This window comes from Mustela nivalis (assembly GCF_964662115.1).
Source record: "Mustela nivalis genome assembly, chromosome: 12".
Taxonomy (NCBI): Eukaryota; Metazoa; Chordata; class Mammalia; order Carnivora; family Mustelidae; genus Mustela; species Mustela nivalis.
Genome location: NC_139031.1, coordinates 99,386,043 through 99,411,260, shown reverse-complemented (window position 1 = coordinate 99,411,260; position 25,218 = coordinate 99,386,043). Strand labels below are relative to the sequence as shown.

Here is a 25,218-nt window from a genome sequence, read left to right as displayed (position 1 = left end):
ATTATTTTAGGGTTTATATGAGAGAACATTACATTACTTAGCACTGTGCCTGGCACACAGAAAATGCTTAGTCAAACCTGTTCTTGTAAAAACAATTGATTTATATTTTCATTTGGTAAATATGGGCAAACAATGTTCCTACCTGAAGACACTTTGCTCTATCAGATGAGATCCCATAACAGGGGTAAGATGTGACATGTTGAGGGAAAATGCGTAAAGTAGAATGAATCCTATAGAAAATAGAAGAGGCATTTAAATACACTCCAATTAGCTATCTCAAGGACAGTTGAGGGGGATATTGTGCCAAAAAAGTAGGCTTCTATGAAGAAGGAAATTGAAAATTTGCTTGCTGACAGCCCCACCAATACTGGCAATAAATACCAATTAAGCACTGCTAGGAATTGGGTTGGGGATTTAGAATCTAATTCGAGGGATTTTCACAGAACATAGAGTGAAAATGTAAATAAGTAGGCATTATAAAAAATAAATGACTAAGAGGCTAGATCTAACATACAGCATATCCAACATACATTTATTCTTCTCACTCACTCTTAACTTGAAGAAAGTGGAGAAGTAGCATCATTTAAAGATATATAAAAGGGGGGCGCCTGGATGGCTCAGTGAGTTAAAGCCTCTGCCTTCGGCTCAGGTCCTGATCCCAGGGTACTGGGATCAAGCCCCACATGGAGGGGGTGGGGGGTCTCTGCTCAGCAGGGAGCCTGCTTCGTCCTCTCTCTGACTGCCTCTCTGCCTACTTGTAATCTCTGTCTGTCAAATAAATAAATAAAATTTTTTAAAAGAGAAAAAAGATATATAGAAGGAAAAAATTTTAAGATATCTAGAAGAAAAATTACCTGTGCTAAAGAAAGAGTTGAGGTTTCTGGTATAAAAGTCTCGCCTGAGGGGTGCCTGGGTGGCTCAGTCATTAAATGTCTTCCTTCAGGTTAGGTAGTGATCCCAGGGTCCTGGGATTGAGCCTCACATTGGGCTCCCTGCTCAGCAAGGGAGTCTTCTTCTCCCTCACCCTCTGCCCTTCCCTCGATCTTGCCCTCTCTCTCTTACTACTCTCAAACAAATGAATAAAACCTTAAGAACAAAAGTTCTACTGAGCCCATATAGAATATTGAAAAAGATACACACATAGACATATCCTAACAATATGTTATAATTTCATAGGAAAAGAAAACAATTCAGAAACATTTAAATTTTTAAAAAAGATGGAAGAGACCAATAGTGTTATCAAATAGCTCATTTGCTTCACTAATTGCCTGGTGACAAAGGAACAACAATTAGCAGGACTGTGAGGTAAGAGTAGACATGTAGACATGTAGACAAAGCAGTATGTACACAGCCATACAGAAGAATATACTTTGTGACATGTCAGTATCATGGAATGTTCTATCAATCCAGTATTTCTGGAAAAATGTTTAAGGAAGTACACTATTTATTAAAATCCATCACAATGCAGAACCAACAAAAGGAAAGTCAGTGCATACACGGAACAGTATTAAATGCCAAAGCTACTAATCTCCTAGATTAGCCAAAATGTGTTTTAAAACATATATTTGGAGTAATTTTAATATAACTCTGATAAAAGACAGCCTAAAATAAGAGACATAAATGAACAGTATCATAATATTCTGGAACTAAAGTTCCAACTGGCTTAAAAAGAATTGTATAGTGGTGAAGTAAATATTTCATTTTTAATTTTAAGAGCTTTATGTTACTCTTTTTCGCTTTTTTTTTTTACAGACTCCTGTTCTGGTTTCATGGATGAACTCATATGACATTACTTTTTTCCCCTTGCTGTTAGTTTTCTTTTTTCCTTGATGTCTTTTTCTTTCAAATTCTTTTAACATGTCTGTTTATTTTAATCTCTTTATTTCGTCCTACAAGCTTGTCAGCAAATATATGGTCATCCTTGGTGGTCTGGTCCTATTTAAGAATGAGGTTTAGTCTATCAATTTGGTGGGCCTTACTTCATTGAAAGAGCCCTCCAATCCTCATATCTATAGGTGTTTTTCCTTGGGCTGGTCATTTTCTCCTGGAAAAGAAAGCTCCAGACTCCTGCCTGTGGGTTTGAGCTTGACTGCTAGAGTTCTGGGAGCTCTATCAGGCAGGGGTCAGCATAACTCAGTTCAGTGATATACCTCTCCCCTCTTCTGTACTTGGTGCCTTGTAATCTGGAGCTTCTTTTAAAAACTTCCTTCTGAAGATAAACTTTTTACATATTGCTGTGGGGTGGGGGAAGAGGACGTGAAAGTCAACCTTCCCTATTGATACTGTCTCCTATTTTTGGCCCCCTCTTTTTTACTCTGTAGTTCTGGAACCTTCTGGGATTCTGTGATGTGAATTGGCTTGTTTCCTGCTGACTGCTGTCTCTTTGGGCTAGTTCTTTGACATCTGTTGTTGTTGTTTTAAATCATGTTCCCCTTTACCATCCATTGTTCAAAAATGGGTGGGTATATTATCTCTCATTCATTGTCATTATCTCTTGTATTTCCTTGTTCTTGTAACTTCATTGCTTCTAAAGTCTGCGATCTCATCTGCTTGGAAGGAGAGAGCAGAGGTAAGCACATGCATTCATTCCTTTTTTATGCTTTTCAGTGAACTTTGGGGAAACTGCCACAAAAGGTCTCTTTTCCCAAAAAGAAAGTCCCATTTGGATTTTGGCAGAAGTTACATTAAATCTGTACATTTCTTTGGAAAAAAAAAATTTCTTTTTAATATTGAGTTTTCCTACCTGGGAAGGAAGATGACTTGACATTCTGATCAAATGTCCTTGGCAGCATCTCAGTTTTCTCTGCCCGGGTTGAGCAGCTGACTGAGGGACAGTGGGGCATGGGAGGGCTTTGGAGAAAAATAAAGGTAGCTGGCCTGACTCTGCTAGGGGTAGTGTGGCATCTCAGAGCTGACTCCATTACCTGAACTCGTTTTCCTTAGGTCCAGATGGGACATTAATAGCTACCTCCTGGAATTGTAGTGAGAATTAGAGTCTGTTTAAAGCACAGAAAACTGAGATTAAAAAAAAAAAAAATAATGGTCCTAGGGGTGCCTGGGTGGCCCAATCTTTAAAGCGTCTGACTTTGGCTTGGGTCTTGATCCCAGCTTCCTGGGATCGAGCCCCGCATCAGGCTCTCCATTGGCAGGAAGCCTGCTTCTCCCTCTCCCACTCCCCCTGCTTGTGTTCCCTCTCTTGCTGTGTCTCTCTCTGTCAAATAAATAAATAAAATCTTTTTAAAAAAATGATCCTTATTTACTGTTTCATTAGCATAGGATATTTCCAAGTACACCCCTATATATTTTGCTTTTTGCTATTAAGATAAATGAGATGTTTACTTTCAATATTTTCATGGTCTTTTAATAGTTTTTAAGAAAAGCAATTTCTCTTTGGAGAAGTATCGTTAATCCCGATATGTAAGTTGAATTACATTTCAATTCTGATAGTATTTTTAGAAGCAGTTCTTGTGTTTGCCATCAGTGAGGAAATTTTAAGAACTCCCTGTATTGGAGGACAGGAAGCAGGAGTGTTTAACCCAAGCCGTGGTGTTTCCTACTTGAGGCTCAATCAGAGGCCAGGCCAGTCTTAGTGCGGTCTCTGTTCTTACAGCTTCTGTTATTGGTAGGTTCTAGGTGCATTTTTGGGGTAATGTTTCTTACATAGTGAAATAACAGTAATTCTCTGTAGAAATATTAGGGGTTGTCTTTTCATTTTCTTTTAAAAATCATTAACATGTGAGACATGCAAAGAAGATATGTGACCTCAGAGCCAGAACATTACCGACCATGCTGAATCCACCTGGGTACTTCTCCCCAGTCCTCAAGTTTATATTTTACATGACCTGCAGAGGGTACAGAGTGTACCCCCAGTTTGTACCTTGCAGTACTTAGTGAGTCTGCATTTTCCTTTCAAAGCATGCTGTAAATCCAGGTACTTCTTCCCTCCTCCCCCCTTTTTTAAAAAAAGATTTTATTTATTTATTTGACAGACAGAGATCACAAGTAGTCAGAGAGGCAGGCAGAGGGAAAGAGAGAAGCAGGCTCTCTGCTGAGCAGGGACCCCAATGCAGGGCTTGGTTCCAGGACCCTGGAATCATGACCTGAGCCAAAGGCAGCCACTTAACCAACTGAGCCCCCCAGGCACCTCTGGATCCATGCACTTCTTGAAGAACAGCCTGTGGGTGACCGGTTACCTTGCAACATAACCTTCAAGATAACAAACCTGTCCTTTGCTCTACCAGATGAGATCACAGATAGGAAAGTCCTTAGAAATTATAAAACTGCATATGAGTGTAAATGTCTCTATGGAAATGCTAGATACTGCTATCAAATTTAACAACTCTTTCAGATATCCTCAAGGAAGTGAAATTGTTTTAAACAAACAATAAACAGAGCCCACACCAAGAGGGTTAGGATCCATGGCAACAAAGTGGGAAGAACAAAGGAGACTTTGGGGACAATAATGGTTTAGAGCTTGTCAGACACATTTTCTGGATGAATAAAACATGAAGAGCACACATAGAAAAGCAGAGAATGAAATTAGTGAACATGGAAAAGCAATGTATATGACAAGAAATTTGAGCTTGGAGATGCCTGGGTGGCTCAGTTGGTTAGGTGTCTGCCTTAGGCTCAGGTCATGATCCCAGGATCCTGGGATTGAGTCCCTCACTGGGCTCTTTGCTCAGTGGAGAGCCTGCTTCTCCCTCTCCTGCCACTCCCCCCACTCGTGCCCTCTCTGTGTCTCTCTGACAAATAAATAAATAAACTCTTAAAAAAAGTTAAAAAAAAAAAAAGAAATGAGCTTGTTAAAAATGACTATGCAGTGTTTATAGAAATTAAAGTTTACTTTGGTAAAAGAATTATAAATATATATTTTTAAATACTTTGTATAGTAAACATGTGAAGATCAATTTAAACATGCTATTTGATAGACTTAACCACATATACATTCTTGTATTCAGCAAGCATTAAATTGTAGTTTTGGTCTTTCACTACTATAACACCTCTAAATAAAAACTGGCAAGGGGGCCTGAGTGGCTCAGTGGGTTAAAGCCTCTGCCTTCAGCTCAGGTCCTGATCCCAGGGTCCTGGGATCCAGCCCCACATCGGGCTCTCCGCTCAGTGGGGAGCCTGTCTACCCTCCCGCCCCCCACCTGCCTCTCTGCCTACTTGTGATCTCTGTCTGTCAAATAAATAAATAAAATCTTAAAAAAAAATAGACTCAAAATGGATAAAGGATCTTAATGTGAGAAAGGAATCCATCAAAATCCTTGGGGAGAACACGGGCAGCGACCTCTTTGACCTCAGCCGCAGCAACTTCTTCATAGGAATATTACCAAAGGCAAGGGAAGCAAGGGCAAAAATGAACTATTGGGACTTCATCAAGATGAAAAGCTTTTGTGCAGCAAACAAAACAGTTAACAAAACCAAAAGACAACTGACAGAATAGAAGATATTTGCAAACAACATTAGATAAAGGGCTAGTATCCAAAATCTATAAAGAGCTTAGCAAACTCAACACCCAAAGAACAAAGAATCCCATCAAGAAATGGGCAGAGGGACGCCTGGGTGGCTCAGTTGGTTAAGCAGCTGCCTTCGGCTCAGGTCATGATCCCGGCGGCCTGGGATCGAGTCCCACATCGGGCTCCTTGCTCCGCAGGGAGCCTGCTTCTCCCTCTGACTCTGCCTTCCACTCTGTCTGCCTGTGCTTGTGCTCGCTCTCACTCGCTCTCTCTCTGACAAATAAATAAATAAAATCTTTAAAAAAAAAAAAAAGAAATGGGCAGAGGACATGAACAGACATTTCTGCAAAGAAGACATCCAGATGGCCAACAGACACATGAAAAAGTGATCCACATCACTCAGCATCAGGAAAATACAAATCAAAACCACAATGAGATACCACCTCACACCTGTCAGAATGGCTAAAATTAACAAGTCAGGAAATGACAGATGCTGGTGAGGAGGCGGAGAAAGGGAACCCTCCTACACTGTTGGTGGGAATGCAGGCTGGTGCAACCACTCTGGAAAACAGTGTGGAGGTTCCTCAAAAAGTTGAAAATAGAGCTACCCTAGGACCCAGCAATTGCAGTACTGGGTATTTACCCTAATGTAGTGTTCCAAAGGGGCATGTGCACCCGAATGTTTATAGCAGCAGTGTCCACAATAGCCAAACTATGGAAAGAACCTAGATGTCCATCAACAGATGAATGGATAAAGAAGAAGTGGTATATATACACAATGGAATACTATGCAGCCATCAAAAGAAATGAAATCTTGCCATTTGCGATGATGTGGATGGAACTAGAAGGTATTATGCTTAGCGAAATGAGTCAGTCGGAGAAAGACAACTATCATATGATCTTCCTGATATGAGGAAGTGGAGATGCAACATGGGGTGTTTGGGGGGTAGGAAAAGAATAAATGAAACAAGATGGGATCGGGAGGGAGACAAACTATAAGAGACTCTTAATCTTACAAAACGAACTGAAGGTTGCCCAGGGGGAGATGGGGAGGGAGAGGGTGGTGGGGTTATAGACATTGGGGAGGGTATGTGTTATGGTGAGTGCTGTGAAGTGTGTAAACCTGGCGATTCACAGACCTGTACCCCTGGAGCTAATAATATATGTTTATAAAAAAATTAAAAAATTATTAAAAAAACCTGGCAGGCATTTATCATGGGATACAAGGATGCCTATTTTATGGAGTGCATTTGGTAGAAACTCTTGCTCTTACTGGCTTGCTGTGCTCAGATGGGCCCTTGCCATCCTTGTATGCCCAGCACAATCTCACAGGTATAATAGTGAATTTATGAATGAACGGGAAAGTCATATGTTCAATGTCTTTGATTCATGGATGAAGCCACTTCAAGTGGCAAGGAACTCCATGTCACTTGTCCCTTTCTTGTTGAAGTGTTTAAAACAGTAAATCCAGAAGGAATCCTATGACAGCTAGACAGCTGCAGTTAAGTACTAAGGACATTTAATTAGGGAACGTAAAATACACCAATTCTGAACTCTCATGAAAAAGATAGCTGATTTTTAAAAATTACCTTTTAGCACAATTATAAAAGGAACACATGATAACAAAAGTCTAATATATGAAAAATTACCATATGAAGAAAAAATTATTCATTATAACACTCTTAAAACATTTTGGTGTACTTTCTTTTAGCCTGAGGCCAGAATTTATATCTTCGTCATCTTCATGCTTCCAGAGTCTCTTAGGAAACTGGGTCAGAGCAGGCCCTGCATAGATATTCACTGAATCAAGTGAATTAATTATGGGATGTCTTCAAGCCATTCTTTCTTCTCTCACCTTTCTTCTCGGTCATTGTTAATCAATGATTATTGCTTTCATCTTTGTACCTATGGAAAGGTGAAACTAATGAATAAAATACATAATAAGTATGAATTTGCCACACATAGGAGATAAAATGAATAGATATTTCAACAGTGATACAACTGTAATGTCAAGGAGATGTATAAAACCATCTTTTTCTGTGTTTCTTTTAATTATTTTCAAGAAAAAGAAACTGACATAGCAGACCACCATCAGTGAGGAAATAATATCTAATGAGTACTAATAACCGTATGATTCCTTCTTTAAACATTTTATGGCAGTCTTTCAGATGGCCATTGTATTTCATCTTCTAGGTGGTATAGGAAGGACTGTACTTTCCTGCACGTCGAAGTTAGGCATGATCATGTCACTTCGAGTGGCCAGTGGAATAAGGGTGCAAGTAAAAATGTCTTATCTCTAGGTTAAGATTTATGAGGCTATTTATTTAGCACATTATCCTTCTACACAGAAGTGATCCAGACAGCATGTGTTAAGCTGAAACTACCATCAGTGTCTATTCCTGATCAACAGACCTCTACTACTGACCAAGGTTTGGGAGGTAGTGCGATTCAGAAAAGAAATTTTCGTTGGATTAAGCCGATGAGATCTAGGCTGATTATTTGCTATCACAGTTTAATTTAGCCTGTCCTGACTGATGCATTCCCATTCATGAAACTGGGCATTTTTCTAGTCATTGTGGAAACCAATACTAATAAAATACGCATCTTTATTTCAGAGGAGTTTCCCTCCAAATGAGAGGGTCAGGTGCACAAAAAGTACCACTCAGCCTATAAGTTTAATAAACACAATAAAGTATAATAAGTCAAACAATATAGGATAGATTAAAAGTTGTGGGAGGTATTGCTTCAGGTACAGTGGTTTGAATTAAACAGCTATAAACTCCAAAGATTTCATGGTTAAAAATGAATTCTTTCCAGTAGCTTTTCTCAAACACTCAGAAAATACTTTATCAGCAGATTCATTCTTCTGGCTGTATTATTTAAGACTAGAGTATTTAAAATGTTTCCATATTTGCTATACAAATCTTCTCTGAGTACACTATTAAATTATAATTTATAATAATACATTTAATTATTATTAAATATATTATTCTAAAGAAATTACAATAATTAGGTCAATAATAATAATTCATGTGAGACCATTGCTTCCCTCTTAGGTAATAACCTGCTGTGTGATATTGTGCAGTGAATCTTTCTGTCACAGGGTTTATTTTTTTAGGGATTAAATTGATATGTTCTTTTCAAAATAAAATTGATTCACATCTGCAGAAATATAGAGCTCAGATTTTAGTCTTAGTCTGCACTGAGTCTTTGCTCCCCCACTGATACGAAGTCCGAGACTAGTACCTTTCATGTACCAGAGCTTTAGTTTTCTTAGCTATACAGTGGAAGTAATGAACTCTCATCTTTGAAGCTTCTTGTGAGCGCTAAGTTAGGAAGCGCTTTGTGCCAGGGCTGTATTCATAGTGTTCTCTTAAGAAATGTTTATTAGGCAATATTAATTATATTGTTAGCCACTACATTTACCCCTTCTTTAGCTACATTGTTTCCAAAATGTTTTAAAGTTAAAAGGCAATACATGTTGACCAAACATGGGTGATTATTATTTTTTTTAAAGATTTTATTTACTTATTTGAGAGAGAGAGATAGAGAGAGAATGAAAGAGAGCAGGCATGAGAGGGGAAGGTCAGAGGGAGAAGCAGACCCCCGGCCGAGCATGGAGCTCAATACAGGACTTGATCCTGGGACTCCAGGATCATGACCCTAGCTGAAGGCAGTTGCTCAACCAACTGAGCCACCCAGGTACCCAATATGGGTGATTATTATGAAAAATAAACAATTAAGGTATGAGGAAAATATAGCAGTTTTCTAATTTTGAGATTCTTTTATTCATGATTTGGTGAGTGGTTCCTTAACTTTTCATCTTACATGGTTATTGAATAACTTTTAGAAAATATAGGTAAGTCAAAAGAATCAAGTAACAAATAAAGAGAAGCAAAAAGAACCAAGTTATAAGAACTTACCCATTATCTCAAAATCTAGAAGTAACTACTATTAATACTTTGGTAGGTGTCCTGCAAGTAGTTTTTTATCTGTATATGTGTGCATGTAAACAAACTATGTATGATATACACTTTTTAATGAAAAAGTGATTATATTCTGCTTTTTAAAAATACGATCCTTCTTGGGGCACCTGGCTGGCTCGGTTGGAAGAACATGAGACCCGATCTCAGGTTCATGAGCTCAAGCCCCACTTTGGGTGTAGAGATTACCAAAAATGAATAAGTAAACTTAAACATTTTTTAAAAATCAAAATGTGGTATTTCATAAACACCTTGCATATGAACATCATTCCCCATAATCTTTTTCTTTTTCTATGGCTACAAGTGCTGTGTACATTCCTCTGCCCCTCCAAACCTTCCTGCCCTTTCATCCTGCCTGTACCCAGGGCTTGGCTGGAGTGGGCTACAGGGCACAAAAGAGACTCCCCTGCCCTCTGGGTTCATTCAGTGAGGAGCACCCGAAGAGACCAGAGAGGGGAAGCAGAGCTAGGCAAGGGTATTTATTCTATTCCTGCTACCCTGTGGGACTACTGGGGGGTTTGGGACTCTGGTCAGGCATTCCCTTCCTGGGATAATAATGCACCCCCCCTGTTACAGTCTGAGAATCCCGTACCACCCTTGTAGTTTACTTACCTTTGTAAAATTCATAAAATTACCTTACCTTTTTAAAAATTATTCAAACCATTCAGTTTGAGTGTCCTGTCTCTTTCCTCCTAGGACCCAGATTCATATAGTAAATGAGATGCACACTATAGTGTGCATCAGAATCACCTGGAATGTTTCCTTTTTTTTTTTTCTTCAAATTTTGATTTAAATTCTAGTTAGTTAATATTTAGTGTAATATATTGCTTTCAGGAGTAGAATTCAGTGATTCATCACTTACATATAACACCCAATGCTCATCATAACAAGTGCCCTCCTTAATGCCTTTCACCCATCTAGCCCATCCCCCAGCCACCTCCCTCCATAAACCCTCAGTTTGTTCTCTGTTGTTGAGAGTCCCTTATGGTTAGCTACCTGGAACATTTCTTAAAACAGATTGCTGGGCATGACCTTGGGGAATTTGTGATTCAGTAAGTCTGGGAAAGGTGAGAGTCTGTGTTCTTAACAAGTTCCCAGATGATGTTGGAACTGCTTAAGGACCATACATTGAGAATCAGTGCTTTAAACATTCATTACATTGTATGAGTGTGATAGTTTATTTAACCTTCCATCTCTCCCTAACACAAGTAACTTTGACATTGATGTCTTTCTAGCTAAATCTTTACACACAGATTTGTTAGTTTCATTCAAAAAATTGCCTAAAAGTAGAACTTGGGTATATGTATATGCAAAGTTTTAAGGTTTTTGATCTTTATTGCCAGAATTAAATTAGAAATTCCATTAGAAAGTTTTTATAAATTTATAATTCCAACAAATATGAAAATCAGCACTTCTGTTATCTCTACAAATGTAGTGTCACATTTTATCGTTTATTAAAATCTTTGCCAATTTATAAATGGGAAAATGCAACTGTTGTTTTCCTTTGAGCTATTTTGATAACTGGTAAAATGAAGCAGCTTCATATATGCTTTTGTCTGTCTGCACTTCCTGATTTTTGGAGACCTTTGCCCATTATCTACATGTCTACTTGTTTGTTTTATAATCTGAGATACTTTTTATTTGTAAGCAACACCAACTTTTGTCTTTTATGCATTTTCAGTATTTCCCCCAGTTTGTTGTTGGTTCTTGGATTTTATGATGATTTTTCAGACAAAGCATTTCTTGTTCTTTCTGTAGTCGGAGCCTTCAGTCCCTCACTTTATGGTCTCAGGTTTTAGCCCATATGGTTAGAAAAAGAAAAGCCACCTTTACTCCCAACAGGATGTAACTCTCTACCCGTTAGTATTACTTTAATGAATTTCTTTTTCATGTTTCAGTGTTTAAACTTTAATTTTGTAAGATAAAGCTATAGTTTTCCTCCATAAATCTCTTAGAACAACTCTTGAGGGATTCGTCCATTCCCCATTATTCAGAAATACAACTTCTATCAATCACAGAGTCTTACATGTATTATTAGGGTTTATTTTTAGAACTTCTTTTTGTTCCATTGATCTGTCAACCTCTGTACAGGACAACACTGTTAATTACTGAACATTTAAAATGCTTTTAATGCATCTCATTGATTTTCTTTAATTCCCCCAAAATTTCTTTAGCAATTATAATGGCTACTTCCACATAAGATGCCATTTTGTCTGGTTACCTCAGAAAGACCAATAAAATTTTGTCAAATTTTACATCAGCAACCTTTAACTATTTTTTCCATGAATTTCAGTGCTTCAGAATGTTCTGACCCACCTTTCTGTCCCTTTTCCCATTTCATTTGTTTTGTTTTTCCCTTACTCAATTTAATTACCTTATTTAATTTTTAGAACTTATATCTCCTTCATTTCTATACCTTCTTTCTCCCTCTGAATCACCAGGTTTCTCAAGGGGATGTGGGTGCCGGGTGTGTGTGTCCTTAGGCTGAAGGGACTGGCAGGACCGTGACTGTGTGAGGCCCAGTGCAGATGTCTCTCTTGTGAGGTCCAGGTGGATCTGTGGGTCCTGACTGGGAATAAGTGACAGAATAATTTCAGTGTCACTTTTCTGAAAGGAATCCCTTTGGCATGTTCCTATGGTACTGTACTTTGAGATGACCTTTTTTTTTTTATTGCTGTTGATAGAATTATTTTCTCTTTATTCTGTTTAATGACATTCATATCCCTAAGTTTTGGGCTTGACCTATGAATGAGAAGGGCTGGTGGAGAGAAGGTAGGTTCAACACCATCAGATGTGTTGAAGTCAAGTTGGGGGCGTGGAGAAAAGAACAGGTAGCACTTGCCTTTCCTTGGGCTTTTGCCTGGTTCATTGTGCTCAGCTGGGCACGCCCTGTTGAAATTCAGCCCATCCACCCCAGGCACTCTCTGTACCCCTTTCCTGCTTTACAGCATTCTATTCCATTGTACCTGTCATCAGTGCATCATACTGATGTACTGATGTACATCATACAGATGATAGTACAACATACAGATGATGTATATCCTACTGATGATAGTACATCATACTGATGTACTATATATTTTCTTATTTATTTTGTATATTGGCTGTGTCGTCAATGATATAGTTTATTGTTTGTGTCCTCTACAAGAATGAAAGTTGCTGAGCTTTCCTTCTCTGTGCCTCCTCTGTGCAAATAAAACAATGTTTGGCTCCTATTAGATGGGCTCAAAAATATTTGACTTCATGACTGAAAGCCTGGATCCCCTTCCTCCTGGATGTTCCCTGCATCCCCCCCACACCCCCCCCCACCCTTCCTTAGGCTGAGACTTAATCAGCTTTCAGGACCCAGCTCATGGGTCATCCTACCAGAAAGCCCTCCTTGTGAATCCCTTCCTCAGATATCACATTGTAACCCAGTGAGCCGCACAGCAGAGGACCTGTCTGCTCACTGCCTGCCTCCCACCGTGTGACGTGTGCCTGGCCCGGCTGTCAGAGCATTCTTGCTCCTGGGTTTCTAGATCCTTGTCACTACAGGGCCTGGCTCATAGCACAGAGCTGGAGACTATCTGTCAAGAGAAGAAATGCAAGAGTTGTGTCAAGCTCTTAAATAAGAACGAACACTAGTGGCGAGATATATTTTGTTTTGCTCTGGCTAAGAAAGGTATTTCAATAAAGCTTTCAGTAATGCAGGCTTGTGAGGTAGTAAACTCCCTGTTCCTGGAAGTATTCAAGCACAGGCTGAATAATAACTGTCAGTGGGTACTGAGAAGGTGATTACCGCTTTCATTATGTTGGAGGGTGAACTAGACGACGGCTGGGGTCTCTGTGTCACTGAGATTCAATGATTCTATTATTCTTGCCTAATTAAGCTTATGGGTTAAATTTTTTCCCTTTCATTTTTTTCCTTGCCCTATTTCCCTTTGTTTGTTTCTACACTTAGTTTGTCTGTCATGTTACTTGTATGCATTTGTGTCCTTGAAATTATGAGTGCAGCTATAATCCATCTCCTGTTAATTCCTTGGGAAATGCTGGTGCTTTTCATCATCTTTCTCCTTTGGCAGCCCATTTGTCTTTCTCAAATATGCAAATGTCATGGAAACATCTGTCACTTGCTCTGTGATCTCTCTTTCTTCATAAATGATGGAGGAAGAAAAAAAATGATTGCATGTTATTAATACCGTAAACAGTTGGATCTCCACTTCAGTGAACATCAAGATTTATAGATTAGGACATTTACCTGACTATTGAATCACTTGTTGCTACACTTTTTCTCATTTTGCTTTAGCAAACAAACTGAAATTTAAAAAGAAATTAAAAAATAAGTAGGAGATCATTTAAAACTTATTTATAAGCATATTAGTTTCCTAAGGCTGTCATAACAAATTAACAGGGGCTTGGCAGCTTAATATGGCAGGAATTTATTCTGGAGGCCAGAAGTCTGAAATCAAGAGGTTGCAGAGCTGTGCTCCCTCCAGAGGCTCTGGGAGAATTGGTTCCTTCCCTCTTCTAGCTTCTGGTGGCTCCAGGCCTTTGTTGGCTGGTGGCTTCACAGATCTGACCTGTGTCTCCATGGCCGTGTGCCTTCTTCTCTCTGGGTCTTTCCTCCCATTTGTTTCTTATAAGGGCACTTGTCACTGGATTTAGGGCCTGCCTGGACAGTCCAGGATGATCGCCTCATCTCAAGATCTTTGACTTACTTACATGTGCACCCATTTCCCAAACAGAGTCACATTCACAGATCCCATGGATTAGAATGTGGACATCTCTTTTGGAGGGGCAGCCATTCACGCCACTCCAAGTAGTAAGCCGGGAGAGGTCATTGGGAGAAAAGAAGACTGAGCAAGGTCTCACATGGAGAGCCCAGGGATGCCACTGCCACTGTGTGCTGTGTTAGTGCTGTCTACAAACAAAGGTCCCATATCACTATAATAATTACAAATAGTCATAGCACCCTAATTTATAGAGCACTTATTATGTTCTGGGCACTATTCTAACTGACTTTACAAGATCATCTTGGCTTATTTTTTCAACAAGTCTGTGAGGAGGCAACTATTCCTGTTATTTTACAGATGAAGAAAATGGGTGTTAGAGAGTTAAGGAACTTGCTTAAGGTGACACTAGCTGTAGGGGGAAGGGTCACTTACGTGTGTTACCACGTGTGCGACCATGACTGTTATGCTCACTGAACAGAAGCAACCCAGCCTCAGCCCCTGTACCCTGACCAGCAAAGGCAGGAGAGGGGACTGGAAGTGCAGTGGTACAGACGAGTTGGAGCGAGTCTCAGAAGTCTTTTGCTGTGCCTGTCTGTGCCAAGGGCTCCCAGTGAAAACAGCCAGCCTGGTTTCCAGAACAGTTTCCCTCTACTGCCAAGCTACTGGAGAAGGGAATGCAAACTCCACCACATTTCTTCTTGGGGAGGATCATACACCATGCAGGGAAAGGAGAACCTGGTTAGGGCTGATCAGCTTGCACGTGGGTGTGCCTGCCCACTACACCATGCGCACATGCACACACACACACATCCTCCGTTCCTGTCTGTATGCCAGCCACCTCCCTTGTTCTGTCTAGAAGAAGGTGCTGTGAAGAGTAGGGTCGAAGGCAGGTTCTGCTTCTGTCTGTGTTCCTCCTACCACCAGGACCAATCTTCAGAACTTCCACTGGAAAGTCCAGGCCACAGATCAGTCACCCAGGGAACCAGCCAGGGTCACCCACACCCCCCACATGCTTCTGGCTTTCTCCTTCTCCCTGAAGGGGAGGCTGCGGATCAGGCTGGGCGATGACAATCAGGCTGGGGGAGCCGACATCTCTTCCCGGTGGGTAGGAGACATGGCAGCAGGGGGAAAGAAAGGGAAGAAGGCTGCTCCATTGCCATTTGTTATTTATTGTTTTTTTTTTTTTATTTGTTTCTGCCTCAATTACTTAAGAAAAAGAACCAAGCCAACTTACAAAAGGTACATAAACAACAAAACAGGAAAATACATTTTTGAACTGGAGGTGAAGTTCTGTGAGGCAGATTAAGCTGAGGGGGCCGTGGACCCCCCCCCCCCAGCCCCACCCCTGCCATGCACCATGGCTACAACCTTGACCTAGCTCAGGTCTCCAGGAATGACTAAGGAGGGGCAGCGCAGGGCAAGTGGGCACAGACTCTTCTTTCCAGAATTAGAGGAGATGCCAAATGTGGCAGAGCACTTAACTGGCACGTTATTTAGAATATCGTCACGCAGGCCACACGTCATCACAACAGCTCATTGACCAGGGAAGTCTCTTAGGAGTGAGGAGCCCTGGTGTGGGCAGAAGGAAGAATAGGTCCCTCCCCTCTGTGAGTCTGGGAATATACCTGCCTTTATTCTTAACTGTTCCCCTCCCTTAGAACCTTTCCACTTTTTGAGAAATGCCTTAACTTCGTTTAGCTGGAAGTTCAGTTTTAATGGTAAGGGCTTTTCAGTCCCTCAGTAATGAATAATGAAAATGAAAGATTTTAGCTTTTCACTGGCAGGTATTTCACATGTGACTACAGTGCATTATGGAACTATCTGTGTTTATTGTGTGTGTATATGTGTGTGTGTGTGTTTTCTTTCCTGTTTTCAAAGGTTTGTATGTCCACAGCTGGAGTTTTCTAAAACACATTAGTAGCCACTTATATGAAATTTCTTTCCTTTTCTTTCTTTTATTTTTATTTATTTATTTGTTTGTTTATTTATTTATTTTTGAGAGAAAAGAGGGTGAGCAGGAGTGGGGCAGAAGAAGAGGGAGAAAAAGAATCTTTTTTTTTTTAAAGATTTTATTTATTCATTTAACAGAGATTGAGAAAGCACAAGCAGGGGGAGTGGCAGGCTGAGGGAGAGGGAGAAGCAGACTCCTCACTGAACAGGGAGCCCGATGTGGGGCTCTAGCCCAGAATCCTGGTTCATGACCTGAGCCAGAGGCAGCCACTTAAGCTTAAGCGACTGAGCCACCTAGGTGCCCCATCCTTACTGAAATTTCTAGTTATAGTGTACTCTGTGTGAATTACGTTTGAGTATATATCATAAAGTTAGAAAATAATGTCAAGGAAATGGGTTTTGCGGGTGTGTGTGTGAGTGGGTACGGTCTCCTCTGACAGTCAGTCTTCTTTCACTCATCATAAGTCATTAATACCAACTCAATAGATTATCCATAAAGGTGTAAGATGTTTGGGGAGTGCCTGGGTGGCCCAGTCAGTTAAGTGGCTGGCTCTTGACTTTGGCCCAGATCTTGATCGCAGGGTCCTGAGACTGAGCCCCACCTTCACTCCTGGCTGAGTGAGCCTGCCTAAGATTCTCTCTTTCTCTCTCCCCCTCCTTGTACCCCTCCCCACTCCATGCACACACACACCCCTTAAAAGAAAGTGCAAGACATTATGTGAAGTTTGGATTACTTTGGGGACATTAGAGTGTTTTTATTTTTACTCTTTGTGCATTTGAAAAGGACAAGGGTATCCTTCTTTGCATTTCTTTGGGGCTTTTTATCCATAGACAGACATTGTGAATGCAGTGTAATTATTTAACTTTTTTGGCAATGGTCTCCCTATCAATCAGCCATGCCAGCAGTTATGAAAACATGCCATGAGCTTTATAGTCAGACAAATAAAGTTAGAGGCTGTGTCCATCCATCAGTCACGCCAGAGGTAAGAAAGCATGCTACAAGGCATTGGCATGTGCTGAGATTCTAGGTTCCAGAGGGAGACCTCCCTTCTAACTCCTTTCTCACTCATTCATTCAATTATTCAGCCGGTGCTTATAAGCACCCCCACGTGGTTCAAGCAGTTATAGCCATTGCATCAAAAAGATGAGTGGGACATGGTCAAAACCCTTACAGTCTGGTGAAGGAGACTGACAAATCAGAAGGATTTAATATGGTAAACGTTAAGTTAGAATCTGCCTTGGATAAAGTGTTATTTAGTTCTAGAAGAAACACCTAATCAACAGCAAGGCAGAGATGAGTGGGGGAAGGCTGCCTGGAAAAGCTGACCTCTGAGCCAAATTTCTATTATTATTGATCCTTTTAGAAAGAGTAGTGATTAGTCACGTTTAAAAGCCTCCGTATATCAAAAAAATTGCTAGTAACTGCTTAATTCATACTGTAATATATGATCATCTCTTATACTTCAGATTAACCTTTATAGATTATTATAGATGATTAGTGACTTGAGAGAAAGTGTGACAGGAATCTGTGGGCATTCGAGAGGAATGAGGAATTAAAGTGAATGACCTTAACTGTTCTGCAAGCATTCTGGTCATTGAGTGGAAGGGTCCATTTAAATTCTTGATCTTAGAGGGACGTAGGACCTGCCAGATGCCAGGCTAGGCGGTGGGGCCAGGAATAGTAGCACAAGCAAAGGGTGTGGGGCCAGGGAGCGTCTGGCCAAGTGTGATGGCAGAAGCACCTAAAGAGCTCAGAGATTGCCCAGTGGGAAGGACCCTGTGTGCCGTGCCTGAACTATTTGCATTTCCTCCCAGGGGTTATGGCAGCTGCTGAAGGATGCTAGGCAGGTAAGAGACATGATCAGAGTAGGATGTTTCAGAAGGACCCTGTGTTATTACATTTTGATGGGATGGTGGATTCATTTCCTAGTAATAAATTATCACAAATTTGGTGGCTTTTCACAACAGGAACTGATTCTCTCCTAATTCTGAGGCTAGAAATGTAATGTTAAGGTGAAGGTAGGGTCATGCTCCCTCTAAAGGCTCTAGGGGAGAATCTGCCTCTGTTGTTTCCCAGCTCCTGGTGGCTCTAGGTGTTCCTCGGTTTATGGCAGCATTTCTCCAGTCTCTGCCTCTGTCTTCACATGACCCTCTTCCCTGTGTTGCTGTGGCCTCTCCTCTTTTATAAGGACACTAGTCACTGGGTTTAGAGTCCACCCTAAATCCAGGTTGATTTCTTCTTGAGATCTTTAGTTATATCATCTGCAAAGACCGTAGTTCCAAATAGGGTCACACCCTGAGGTTCCAGGTAGATAGGAATTTTAAGAGCACACGATTGACCAACTACAAATGGGGACAGGCTTGGAGAGGTCCAGATACTCAGATTATAGAAGGACCTGGGAAGACATTCTAACAGGCACCCACAAGGAGATGGAATGAGTACATGGGGAGAGTGAGGCTGATAGACAATTTTTAGGAAATACGTGCTTAGGAGGAAACGGTAAGAAGGTTAAGGGGTTATGGAGTTAAAAAACTAATCTCCATAAAATTTGCATGACCTAAGTCTTAACTCATATGCCACTCTTCCTTCTATAATAGTGGGTCATAACATTTATTTTTATCTTTATGGTTAGCACTAAGAGTGTTACTGTTAGTATGCTAAGCGTGTTACTACCATTATCTCATCTAATTCTTAGACAGTCTTCAGAAACAGGTACTATGGTGATCGACTCCCATCCCACTATAAAGATGAAACAGCTGAGTCTCGGAGAGGCCAAGTTATCTGCCAGTAAAGAAATGCCGGAGTTAGGATTCAAACCAGGTAACCACACTCCAAAGGCAGGACTCCTGAATACTCACACATCACATGCCCCCCCTCCACCCCTACCAGCAGTCAGTTACTCCTCCTCCTTTGCCCTCCCGGCCATACTACATGAGATACATTTCTATTTTGTCCTTTGTCAATTTCTAACTAGTTTATCTTTGTAAGCAGAATTGTGTGCAAGTATGGAGAGCAGGATCTGGACCCCTTTTGCTTTTGCATGGTGCCCCCTATATTTTGCACCTTACGTTGCATGAAGATCACATTTCAGAGTGTTCCTCAGATAAGGGAATATTACTAATTCAAACCACACTGATAATCCAGCCTGTGTGAGAGACAGACAAGAAACACAATTATTGAATATTTTGATTTGTGCCTAGATTGAGGTGAGCATAAGGGCCTTGGGAGGAGCTTAAGAGGGACACTTCGTTGAGACTGGGAGGGGCGTGGAGGATAGGGTCAGGTAAGGCAGCTTTTGGGGTCTGAGGCCTAAACTTCATGTACCTGAGAGGGTGTGTAGGGGTGGCCCGGGAAAGTTCTAGGCAGAGATGAAAGCTCCACATGTGGCTCAGTATGGCTGGAGACAGGGAAAGAGGGAAGGGTGGTGGCCAGCAATAAGCGTGGGCAGGTAGACAGTGGCAAAGCCATCAGAACACTTTCTGTTGTGCTTTGGCCTTCATTCAGAGGAAACAACTGAAAGGCTTTAAAGAGTTGAAGAATTAAAGAATCAGACTCAGGTTCTGAGAATGGCTCTTCAGCAGCATGGTGGGAGATGAGCTATGGGGGGCTGGGACTGGAGGCAGGAGTGTCAGTTGAGAGGCAGCTGTGAATCTGTGAGGAGAGGGTGGGCAATGGGAAGGGGGCTGACAGCTTTCTATATATTGATAAGTGTCAATATACCGTGTAGAGGGGTGAGAAGTGGAGGTCCCTGGAGAGTTGGATAGAAAGAACTTGGTGGCAGATGTAGAAGTCAGGGAAGGGAGGAGTCAGAGATACCTTGGCAGGGTGAGGGGGGTGGTCACTGGGGAGCAGTCTGTGGCCAGAGGGAAGTCAATGATTTGTTTGGGACTTGGTGGGTTTTAGACTCTGGGTGCAGATGTCTGAGGGTGGCTGGGTTTTTAGGACCTACATCCTGAGCACCTGGCCTCGTCGGAGCTGTTTGAATGGCAGGCAGCAGCCTTTATTCTAAAAGAAGGAATTGCAATTTGGAATTTAGAAGTCACCGAGTTGGGAAGATGTTAAACAAAACAATAAAAGCAATACCATTCCAGGAAACACTTGACAAATTCGACACTTAGCAAAACATTGAAAGCTTCCGTCTAAAGGAGGTTAACATAAAAACAAACACAAGTGGCGAGGAGGACCTGGGAGAATGCACCTGCAACATCTGGATATACTTGTCAAAGCACTTAGGGTCCTGATCAGTGGGGTCCTAATCAATTCCTATACCGACACAAACGGACAAGGAAAATGAACCAGCCATTCTTAGAGAAACGAGAAACTGTCAGTGAACATATGAAGAGATCCTCCGTTTCCCCTGTAATTAACAATATGCAAGGTAAGCAACAATGGATGTTATTTTACTCCCACCAGATTGGTGAAATAAGTGGTTTAAGGGGGGCAGGAAATGGCCCTTTGTTCACTACAGAAAGATACAAACCAAGCTGAGAATAAACTGAGAGTCTAGTAATCTAGTCTACTTCAGAGGGCAAAGGAGGGTGGTTGCTAGGGAAACTTGACTTTTATCTGTGATGTTTCCATTGTTTTAGCAGGAGGATGTATTCATGGCTCGCTTGTATATTTAAAATTAATAAAAAAAAATCATTGCCTCCCCCTCATTTTACGTTACTGGGTAATTACAAGGAGTCATGACATGTGTTACTCATTGTTGCTTTCACAGCAGGAAGAAAGACTCAGGATGTGCGTTACTAATTCTGTTACCTTTCCATCATATTTTAATGATTGGTGATGTAGAATCTGGAAATAAAGATAATACTAGTCAAGAGGGAAAATAGAACTTAGAGCAGGGTTTTTCATGAAGAGCACTATTATTTTGGGCTGAGTCAACACTTCTGTGATGTTAGGGGTCGTCCTGTGCCATGGAGAATGGTCAGAAGCACCCCGTCCTCTGCCCACCTCCTGAGTTAGGACGAACCGCCAGTCTAGGCAAAGCCCAGAAAAAGAATTTAGGCTTCCTTACTTCCAAAGCCCAATTTCCACTTCTGCAGGAAAAAAATTAGGGACCTAATTATTAGGGGCTAGTACTTTGCTATTCCTTACACCGCTCTTACACACTCCTTGACAAAATTACATTTTACTGTTTTTTTCTTATCTTCCCATCTAGATATACTTCCCATGCCCAGGAAGGGGCAACTCCCTGCCTGACAAGATTGCGGCTTTTGATCCTCCAGGATAGCTCAGAGCCATGAGATTATGGAGACAAAGTAATTTTGTTTGTTGAACACCATCAGAACTCTCTGGACAGAAGTTCATTCCAGGGGACATGCTTCGTTTCTGATCATAGATGCACTAGGGCCCTTGGTTGTAAGAGAAATCCACACCAACTAGTTTAGACCAAAAAAAAAAGAGTCAGCCACCAGAAGATTACAGCTTGTAAAAAAGCCCCAAATGGGGAGCACACATACAGAGGTTAGATGGCAGAAGACAACCTCGGAGGGGTAACAGGGCCTGAATTTTAAATCAGCTGTGTCAGCCGTGTTAGGGGAAGGAGCATTATTTTGTCCAAAGAAGAGCCGTTAGGTCACAGAGCAGCCAGGCCAGGAGGCTGGTTTGGGGAGCAAGAGCAGAGTTCGGAGGACTCCATTAAGTGGGTTCCAACAGCCCTGAGAGAGAAAGTGGCCCAGCTGATGGGTGACAGTGAAGATAGAGCAAGGGCACTGGTCCCGAGGGAACCAGACAATGGGTTCACCTGGAAGTAGGACCAGGGAAGGATGTATGCAGGGCAAGTGTCCTTTTGCACACAGGGAAGAAAGACTGTAGGTTAGGTGGCTACAGGACATGAATGGAACCAGTGTCCTCTTAGAGATGGCGAGGCTGGCGTGGCTTGGTGTGCAGTCTTGCCTTCTTACAGAAGGTCGATGGGGGCACATGGTGGGTGAGATGGGAGAGGGCTAACATGGAGAACCCATGTGCTTTGAGCGGTATTCTTCTGTCCCTCACATTTTAATTTTTAAAACAAAAATAAGATAAGGGTGTAGATTTATAAAAGAATAAAGTGCCCGACTTTATTCTGCATGGAATGAAGATTCCAACTTGACAGTCAAGGAATTCCAAAACTATTGTGAGTGATGGGAAATGTAATTCCACCAAAGTGTTTTGCTGTTCAGAATCACTAGTTACACACACAAACACACAAACACACACACATTTAAGTTCTGGTCTGTTGTTTTATAAGATCTCATTCTCAGGTTTTATTTCCTGGTGTCTCTTTCTGGAATTTGTTTAGGTCTTGTTCAAAACTCGAGTGAACATTTGGATTTCAGGCATCACACTTTCAGCAAATCCACTAGGCTCCAGGGATAGGACACTTAGGAGCTCTGCATGGACAATCTAGTGGGAAAAGACAGTCTCAGAAAATATAATTCAATGATATAAGAAGATGTATGAGAAGCAATGAAGGAAAATCCTTTCTCCCCCTCCTGGGAGTTTTATCTCATATCCTAGAAAAGTCTACAGTCCTGAAATTTGAAGAATTGCCTGTGAATGATAAACGACCAGACCTGAAAGTGTTTAATATAGAATCTCCCTCAAAGGGTTGGGCATTCTTATCCCTTCTCCCTGTTGTCAGCTGCATTATAGGAAATCTTTTCAGTAAGATGACACTTATAGATAATAAAAATAAAATGCTTTTTGGTATTTCATCTGACAGCTTTTGAGATTAGTTTAATGTTATGTGCTGATGAGCTTTAAGTTTCACTGAGTTGAATATTTAAGCAGATACAAGACTCTCAGTCACTGAGTTACTTATGCTTTTAAGTTAAAAAAACAAAAAATCTCTACAACTCTACCACTGGGCTTTAGAGCTTCTGAGATTTTTTTTTTTCCATAAAAACCCTTTCATATATGTCTGTTTGACATCAAACACATACACAAACACATACATACACACAAGTAAAATCTGACTTGGGTATTAATTAAAGCAATATTTATATGCAGTCTAACAGGTCAAATTATACTTATGTACTAATTAAACTATTATTAAGTGCACTTGAATGTAATGTGTTCCTTCATGTTCAAAATCACTTTTAATAGCATGCTTTCGGTTGGAGGAAAGTAAATAATTAAAAGAGGCATGAGACTTTTAGTGCCTGCCCCTCCCCCCCATTCCTTCCCCCGGCACTCAGAATGCTCTTAATTGGCACAGATCCCTACAGGGAACCAATGTGACAATTAGAAGTCTGCCCTCTTTATAAGAGGCTCAAAGGAATACAAGGTGTTGGGAAACACTCTTATTTTCTCGGTCACATTATAAGGAATCCTTGGACACAGCAGTGTCTTCATAGAAAGCCATGTGTTCACTGAAAGGGATGCTTTTCCTCCCAGGTTGGAATGGATAAGCAGCCTGTAGGACACAAACAGCTAGACCAGTCCACCCCCCTCCCTCAGGGTTGTTTTATTTGCCCTTGTCAAATCCCTCACTGTGTCTTTAAGTGCCCACTGCTTTGGGTTCCTAACCCTGCAAGGCACTTGTTCTCATGCTGTGTCCACGGAAGTCTCAGGTTCAAAGGAGAGCTCAGATTTCTCATCCCTTTGTCACTAGGGCTGCTCTGGTTGTCCATATATTTTGATTTTGTGTAAAATATAATCTGAAACTCAGGTTTTCTGGGGAAAAACATTAACAAAGACAGCAAACCCCAGCTTTCAGATGTAAATGACCACCCTGAGAATGTTCCAGCCATATCTGGGCCACCTGGGAAGCATTCTCAGGTCTGTGGCAAGTGAGGCATGGGGTGGAGGTACCCGAGAAAGAAAGAAGACACCAGTCTTCTCATTCCCAGAGGATGGGGTAGGGTGGGCAGAGGCAGAGGGTGGTTAGGTTGAAGGATTACATAAAAACAAACTCTTCCCACCCCTGCATGAAGGAAAGACAAAGAGCCGGAGGAAAATTAAAGGGCCACTTGGAATGTTGAGCAGGGCACAGAGGTTTTGCTGTCTGGTTCCTGGAATGAAGCGATTGGTCTACTTCTGGACCATCAAATGTATAGTGTCGAAATGGGTTGTTGCTCCCTTGGCATCCGGTGACCATAGGCTGCCCTCCAGAAGATGTCCGTTCCTAACTATGTGTTTAGGAAAACAGTCTGATTAAATAAAGTTACTGAGGGTGTGATGACACACAGTATACCCACTGCTACCTGGGTGCCTGTAATCCTTGTTGAATCTTGATAACTGGAATTTCATATAAGATTGGGAAGCTGGCATAAAAATTCTCCAGCACAAGGAAGGGGTTCATACCCAGTGCCTGGCAAAACCCCAGTTTCTGAGCCATCATTCTTGCAGTGGAGGGGCTATGGAAATCCCCTGTGAGGAAGCTGGAACCTTATCAGTCTGGGTTTCCTGGGTCTTAGGTAGGTGGCTTCAGATTGGTACCCTTGTTGCCAGCTAACCACCAAGTGCACTTTCTTCCTTAGCTTCAGCAGCTGTTCTATTCTTGCTCTAAACTGTGACTCAGGGGCGCCTGGGTGGCTCAGTGGGTTAAGCCTCTGCCTTCGGCTCAGGTCATGATCTTAGGGTCCTGGGATTGAGCCCCACATTGGGCTCTCTGCTCAGCAGGGAGCCTGCTTCCCCCTCCACCTCCCCCTCTGCTTGCCTCTGCCTACTTGTGATCTCTATCTCTCTGTCAAATAAATAAATAAATAAAAATCTTTTAAAAAAAATAAACTGTAACTCAGAGATGACCCCAGTTCCTACTTTGCTTCCCAGGTGTTGTCCCAGTGTCAGCCTGGACACTGGACCAGGAAGTAACCCTCCAGCCCAGCCTAGGACAAGGGTCCCTGATGCTCAGGCTCTGGTGTGAGCTGAGAAGAACCGCAGCCACTACTTCACACCATCCTAAGTCACTTTCTCTTTTGTCAGATTCTAAGAACATCTAGAGAATTTTGTTTCTTAATTGCAGGATGCACAAAGTTTTTATTCCAACCAACTAACTGACACATGGGGGACACTGTCAAAATGTCTCTTTAGTGCTGTCAGTGGACAGCAAGCAAAGAATGATTTAGAATAGTTGACGTTTGCTCTGCCCCCAAAGCAACTTGAAGGGAATACGCTTAATT

At 41.5% G+C, this 25,218-nt stretch overlaps 1 protein-coding gene and 1 long non-coding RNA gene across 5 annotated transcripts in view; one reads left to right on the top strand and one right to left on the bottom strand.

Moving 5' to 3' along the window:
* The window catches only part of HECW1 (HECT, C2 and WW domain containing E3 ubiquitin protein ligase 1), a 469,612-nt gene that overhangs the window by 44,247 nt on the left and 400,147 nt on the right, over nt 1-25,218 (top strand). The gene's annotated exons all lie outside the window — the stretch shown is intronic.
* On the bottom strand, nt 1,581-12,375 carry LOC309845226. Its single transcript, XR_014301119.1, has 3 exons — nt 12,284-12,375; nt 11,862-12,010; nt 1,581-2,549 (listed from the first exon to the last, which is right to left on the bottom strand). It is a non-coding gene; the product is annotated as an uncharacterized lncRNA (long non-coding RNA).